This window comes from Penaeus vannamei, chromosome 34, assembly GCF_042767895.1.
Source record: "Penaeus vannamei isolate JL-2024 chromosome 34, ASM4276789v1, whole genome shotgun sequence".
In the NCBI taxonomy this organism is placed as follows: domain Eukaryota; kingdom Metazoa; phylum Arthropoda; class Malacostraca; order Decapoda; family Penaeidae; genus Penaeus; species Penaeus vannamei.
The window spans coordinates 14,658,244-14,665,743 of record NC_091582.1 but is presented as its reverse complement, the minus strand read 5'-3'; positions in this window follow the sequence as shown (position 1 = coordinate 14,665,743).

Sequence of the window (7,500 nt, the reverse complement as noted above, 5' to 3'; positions counted from 1 at the left end):
AAAAGTGATAACAGAAGTGGGTTTGATGTGACTACGGAATTCATTATGAGAAAAAGTATCTGAATACGAACAGAAATAAAACTGATTTTAAATGGATTATGAATTATAAGTCATTATGGAATCAGAACTGAATTTAGGAAATGAACTGAATACAAGATATATGAAGAAAATTGATTGTATGAAAACAAAATGAAGCAGAGGCATTATACAGGAAATTCTCATTCTTGCAAGTAATATGCAAGGAAATGTGTGATACATATTTATATTTTAGAACAAACAATGAAAGGGGAAAGACAGATAGACGGATGTACGAATATACTGAGAGAGAGAAAGAGAGAGAGAAAGAGAGAGAGAGAGAAAGAGAGAGAAGTGCAGAGACAGAGAGAGAAAGAGAGAGAAGTGCAGAGACAGAGAGAGAAAGAGACTTAGGCAAGCAAACACAGAGATAAAGACACACCCACAATATATAAAAAGAGCGAGAACGAGATAAAACGACATCCCCCCCCCCCCAAACCCCTCCCCGCGCCCCCCGTTCAAATTTCCCGCCACAGAGGCCCCGGTCCCCCCCCCCCCAACCCCGCAAAGGCGACATTATGACGTCAAAACACGCCATAAAATCACCACGTGCGATTTCTGGCGAAGATCGACTTAAAAACTTTCCTTATAAAAAGAAGATTACATTGCAATGGATGCGATAACGCGTGTATCTTTTTTTTTCTTTTTTCTTTTTCTTTTTTAAATAACTCTTACAAATTCAGGTTTAGGATTTACATATGTTGGGTTTGTGCTCTTGTCACTATTTATCAAGATTTAGTTCTTTGCATGTCGATGTGTTTATGGTCCGAATGGCAATGATGATAATGACTATGATGATTATAAGGAGGAGGAGGAAGAGGAGGAAGGGGAGGAGGAGGAGGAGGAAGAGGAGGTAGGGGAGGAGGAGGAGGAAGGGGAGCAGGAGGAGGAAGAGAAGGAGGGAGAGGAGGAAGAGAAGGAAGAGGAGGGAGGAAGGAGGAGGAAGAGGAGGAAGGGGAGGAGGAGGAGGAAGAGGAGGAAGGGAGAGGAGGAGGAGGAAGGGGAGCAGGAGGAGGAAGAGAAGGAGGGAGAGGAGGAAGAGAAGGAGGGGGAGGAGGAAGAGAAGGAAGGGGAGGAGGAGGAGGAGGAGGAGGAGGAGAAGAGGGAGGGATGAAAGACAAAAAGAAGAAGGAGAAGGAGGAAGAGAAGGAAAAGGATGTGATGGTGATAAGGAGGAGGAGGGGGAGGAAGTAGAGAAGGAAAAGGATGCGATAATGATGGTGAGGAGAAGGATGGAAGTGATAATGAGGATTATGAGCGTGAACATGATGTCGATGATTACGAATTAAGAAAAACGTTATAGTTCAGGAGAGTCGGAGAAGGCCTGTGCGAGGCGCCCTCCGCGAGGGCGACCCTGACGCCTCCGAACCGCGACCGGGAAGGAGCCCCTGCAGCGGCGCCAGGAGAGAGGGGTCGCCAGGCGCCAGGGCGGCTCTTGACCTCGGATGGAGGAGAGAAAAGCGGCCTTAGCACAGGTGTGAAGATATAAATAGATAAACGAAATTATAAAAGTACTATAGAATTGATAAATAAATGAAATTATTAGAATAATTTTGAAGAAAAGAAGTCTGCGTGTGGCTGCGAAATGAACCGTTTTTTCTTTTTCTTCTTTCGCCTCCTCCCTTTATCACAGAATATCAGCGTTCCCAGTGCATGACGAACGAGTGACGAGAGCGATCAAACGAGGGCACGTGCCCAGGGGGAGGGGGGGAGGGGTCAGAGATGACCTTCGCGTGACCTCGACCCAAGCGAGAAGCTCAAATTGATAAAAAGATGGAATAGAACTGGAGACAAGGCAGATGGTTGGATAATGGAGAGTGATAGCACTACTGATAATAATGATGGAAAGGATAATAATGATGGAAAGGATAATAATAATGGTAATAATAACATTAATAATGAACGATAACACCGATAATAATAATAATGATGATGATAATAATAATAATAATAATGATGATAATAATAATAATAATAATAATAATGATAATAATGGTAATGATGATGAAAATGATGATAACGATAATGATAATAATAATAATGATAATTATAATAATTATTATTATCATTATTATAACAATGATAATAACAATCTTAGCGATAATAATAATAATAATAATGATAACAGCAACAGTATCAATAATGGATTACTGAACTGACAATCGAATCACCTGACGAGGCGACGAGGCGGCGGGAAGGGCGTCATTGCATCCGCGAAAGCAGAGGCAGACGACTCTATTGCGTGAAAAGGACCCGGCGGAGGGAGCCCCGCCCCCGCCTGGGCGTGGCGATCCTGCAGGAGCGCAGGATGGGCGGGGGTCGAAGGCGCGGTTGCCACATCTTCACCAGATTTTTCGGAGATTTATTGCCAAAACTGCAGGCCTTCGTTGTAATATCTTTTTTTTTTTTTCGTTTTTTCGGAGTGAGGAGGGGGCGGAGGGCGGGGGGGGGGGGAGGTGCGTGCGTGTGTGAATAGAAGAATGGATGATTGATATTTGCGTGTTATGTATAATGAGCTTTAGACTGAGATGAATGTAGTTTGAGTGTGCGGGTCGGCGTGAGTCTCGGGCCGAAGTCGCTGCCAAGACGCGAGCCGCCCATTCGGACCCGCGGCGCCCCTCGCCAGGATCCACGGAGCGACAAGTCGTTTCGCCGAAGCAAGATCCCGAAGGAGCTGACCCACGCGGGCAAGGGGGGGAAAATCCCGCCAATTATTTTTTCTTCCCTTTTCATGTTATAATTGTTAAGAAATAAAGAGAGGACTTTGTTCGGAGACGCCCACTTCAGCCCCGGAGAGGCGGTTGGGCGCGGTCAGGTAAGGGCTTGGATCGCGGGCTCTTGGGGGAACGAAATGTGGATGTACACAGATTTAGATATTCATCTATTCCTTTATTTTTCAAAGTATATATATGTATGTGTGTGTGTATGCACATATATCTACAATTTCCTTTAACCTGAACTCCTGTGGACAAGCGAGCGCCGGGAAGAGCAAGCTCCTTCGAAGGCGAAGTCCTTGTCGTTCGTCGTCCCATCCCCCCCCTCCCCTCGGCCAGCCTCCGTCCGTCCAAGATGGCGGCGGCGGAGGAGTCGACGCGCCGTTCGTGATGCTCCTTTGTTACTGCGTCGATGTTGGAGGCGATCGGATCCGATTGCGGCCTGTGTGAAGGATCATTTCTTTTTCTTTGTGGTTTTAACTCCATGTCTTTACAGCGTCCTTCTTATTGAACGCGTGCGCTTTTCGATGTTCTGAGGATCTGGTCTGACAATGGGTGTCATTCTCGTCCTGGAGAAAATTCACGGCACAAATGCATCACTCGCAGGGGTTGGGAGAGATGATGATGCACACTTACTAAGAACCAGTTTCCTTACATAAACTTTCTCATTTGACTGAAAAAACAAGTTATTTTCTCAAAAATCGTTCCTTGTGTCCGTAGATGGGAAGATATTCCCCGATGCTGCCCTTCGCACGACTCTGCTGCCTCAGACAATGCACGAGCTGGAACGTGGCCTCCAACCCGGCCCGTTAGATGGGGGACAGCGACCCCCTCAAACATCAACCGCTTTTCGAGCTGGGAAGGGAGGCGCTTTGGAGGCGCCGCCCCCTGCCCATGGCTCTCCATCCCTGGGGGAGGAGCTGGCTCTGCGAAGGAGGAAAAGAGGCTCCCGTGTCCTTCCTCCTCGAAGACTCGACCTCCGAGACGCAGGATTCAGAAATCGTCGACCGGAATCACGGACTCACGCCTTCGAACGCTGTGACTTACGGAATCTTCATCTTCACCGACTGTGTGTTTATTTGTGTACCCCCCCCCCCCACCTCCACGCCCACAGTGCACTGGCATCCGAATCCGCGTCCGGCGAGTCTCTCAAACGCATCCTGGAGCGGGGGGTGGGGGGAGGGGGGCTGAGGCAGAGGGATGGGGAGGGGAGAAAAAGGGGAGAGGGGGGAGAAAAGAAGGGAGAAAAAGAGAGAGAGGGGATGGTAGGGGACAGAAGGAGGGACAGAGAGAGAGTAAAAGAGAAAATGAGAGAGTGAGAAAAAGAGTAAAATAGAAAATGAGAGAAAGAGGGTAAAATAGAGAGAGAGAGAGAGTAAAAGTGAAAATAAGAGAGAAAGTAAAACAGAAAAGGAGAGAGGGAGTAAAAAAAGAAAAAGAGAGTGAAAAAAATAGAAAATGAGAGAGAGGGGGAGTAAAATAGAAAATGAGAGAGAGAGTAAAAGAGAAAATGAGAGAAAGAAAAAAAATAGATAATGAGAGAGAGCGTAAAATAGAAAATGAGAGAGGGAGTAAAATAGAAAATGAAAGAAAGAGAGAAATAGAGAGTAAAAAGAGAGAGAGAGAGTAGGAAAGTGAGAGAAAGAGGAATTTACTAGTCTGAAACTGAACTGTTCGTACAACAGCGTGTCTTATTAATTACAGCTTAATTACATATTCGTTAAAGCTTGTTTATGTAATTATATTAATTACTTATTTTTTGTACTCAGTTCACATTACCAACTTAACGGGAAAATAACTCCTGTTTATGTTGCGTTAAGCTAGTTTATTCAAGGCTGCAACGTTTTCGTGTCATCCGGCCCTGGTTTCCCGGACTGACGTATCCCATTTTTTTGCCTTTTGAGATCTTCCCACAAGAGTATGTGGTTTTTCAGGCTCTACCACATATCCACAGCTCATCTCTCTCTGTGGACTTCATTTATATATATATGTATATGTATATATATATATATATATATATATATATATATATATATATATATATATATATATATATATATATGTGTGTGTGTGTGTGTGTGTGTGTGTGTGTGTGTGTGTGTGTGTGTGTGTGTGTGTGTGTGTGTGTGTGTGTGTGTGTGTGTGTGTGTGTGTGTCTGTGTGTGTGTGTATGTATGTATGTATATATGTATATGTATTATATGCTTTTAAGCCGCTATGTTAGAAAGCGCCCTTTGTTTGATGTCACTTGCCACTTCATCCTGTTCCTGAGAGTTCCGACGCATCGTGAGCCGGCGGTGTCGCTCCGGCACCCGAGGCCACTTGGGTGCCACTTCCACGAGCGCCGTCCAGATTCCGATCGCTTTTGCTGGCCTGTCATGATCACTCGCCCAATTCAACACGTACGCAGTTCTCTTTCACACTGTCTTCTGAAGTGATGTTAAATATGATTAAAATCCAGTCACTCTTGTCTTTTTTAGAGGCTCTTGATTTGTAAATATCCTCAAATTTTCAGATATTTCCATCCCAAGTTGTCTCTTCATCTAGAGAGAGAGAGAGAGATAGAGAGAGAGAGAGAGAGAGAGAGAGAGAGAGAGAGAGAGAGAGAGAGAGAGAGAGAGAGAGAGAGAGAGAGAGAGAGAGAGAGAGATATCTGTACGAGTGTATGTTCGTGCTTGTGTACAACTTTAATTACCTCTACCAAAATAACTCAAATAAAACAGAGCTGCAGTTATGTCATTACATTCATTGTGAAATTACATTCATCATGCAATCAACATGCTATGCCTAATTCAAGTCTTTTTGTGTTTTAATTTCGTTAAAAAAGAAAAAAAAAAGATATTCAAGAAAAAATCAGACTTACCACGCTAATACTCCAAATTAAAGAGAAAATTTATCAAATTCATCCCAGCACGGAATCGCTTGCGTCATCGTGGCTCTTTGCGCATTTTAGTCACGGAGATTAGCAGAAAGACGGCGGCGCCCTCGTGTGCCTCCGCCGCGGTGTCCTTGAGTTCCTTCTTCAGGTCTCAGTGGGAGGCCGAGAAGAGGAGATAGGAGCGAAGGCAGGATGGGAAGAAGGAAGGAAGGATGGAAGACATGAGAGGAGGGAGGGAAGTTAGGAAGAAAGGAAGAGGGAAGGAAAAAAGAAGGAAGAAAGGAAGTTAGGAAGGAAGATAATGTGATTAGGCACGCAGGAGCGAATATGGGGCAAGGTATGTCAAGATAGATGAAGATGAATGCAAGAAGGAAGGAATGCACAAGCTAACAGTCTGAGGATGTCCGAGCGGGAGGCAAAGGACTGCTCGTGGCCGGAATTGGGCCGTTTGTCCCCCGAAGAGCATGCCAACAACCCGCGGAGGTGGAAGTCAACGACAAACAAACGGAGCTGCTGACCTGCCTGTCTGAAGCCCAATGTCTTGCCAGTTAAGCACCGGCGTTTTCATCCCCCTCCCCTTTGCAATGGGGGAGGGGGTACGGTAGGTGAGATTGGCACCATCCAGCCATCTTGTAGGGGTATGTGGTGTGGGTGTCTCTGCATTGTGGCTCAAAGTGGTGCCTCTATGTAGTTCCTTTAAATAATGCCCTTATGCGGTGCTTCTAGGGGATGCCTCCCATAGGAGCAGAGAGGACGCGTCCCAGGCAGGTATTTTACATAGGTATAACTACTCCATCCTTATGAAAATCCTAGTTGCTAACTTCCGACTTAAGCCCCGCCCTATCACATTTATTTACTGCAATATTTTCTGTTTCTTTTTATTGGTTTCTTTTTCAATTTGTTTTACCATTATCATTACTGAACCATTTTCAAAGAAAATGCACTGGAAAAGATGAAATATTACACAAGTTGGCCAATGAGAGTGCACCGTGAGATATCAAATATAGCTAGATGGTGTGATAGCCTAAGTGGTGTTAAGTGCTTGCATGCCTTCTCACTTTCAGCTGCCACCACTGGCTGACCTACTGCGAAAAAGGGAGCAGCTCGGCATAAGCCTTCCCTGCCAGAGCATAGCCTATACTTCATTGAGATTTCTGTAGTGCCTCCACGTGGCCTCCCATGGAAACTGGACCTTTTGTGGTTCCAAGCTAAACCGTGGTGGATCTCGGAGCAGCAGGAGGCCCCAGAGATACATAGCCATAGCCCACCGGCGTGTGAACCCGTCCCAGCTCTGTACCAACTCCTGCCCTTCATGGTAAATGGGCTGTTCAGAGGAGGTGGGCCTTGCCAGTCCTCCTCCCCCCATTAACAACTCCAGAGCTATAGGGTTGACAGGAGTACTGATTCTGTGTCACTGACCGTAGATTGGTTGTAACGACCCTATTGGTCCACCTTAAATCCCCCCCCCCCTACCCCTTACTTCTATGGCCATTTTAGGGTGTTTTATTCAGACAGATCAAGGAAAGAGGAGTCTACACAATCGTTCACTGCAACAATCTCTGATCGGTTAATCATGCTTGAAAACCTGATAGACCCTGTAGCTCTATGGGACTCCTTTAATCATGAAATACTTGACTGCAGCACGAAGTTCCAAGGGTAAGGCAGAATTTCATCTCTGGAGACAATGGAGGCCACAGATGCATGTTGCATGGCTCGTCTGAATGGCAGTCAGGATTTCTGCCGTTCCTTGGTGCGCAGGGCTCAGACTCTGCTGAGGAGGGATAAGGAACAGTTCATCAGAAATCTTGCCGAGGAGGCAGAAGCCCATTTGCA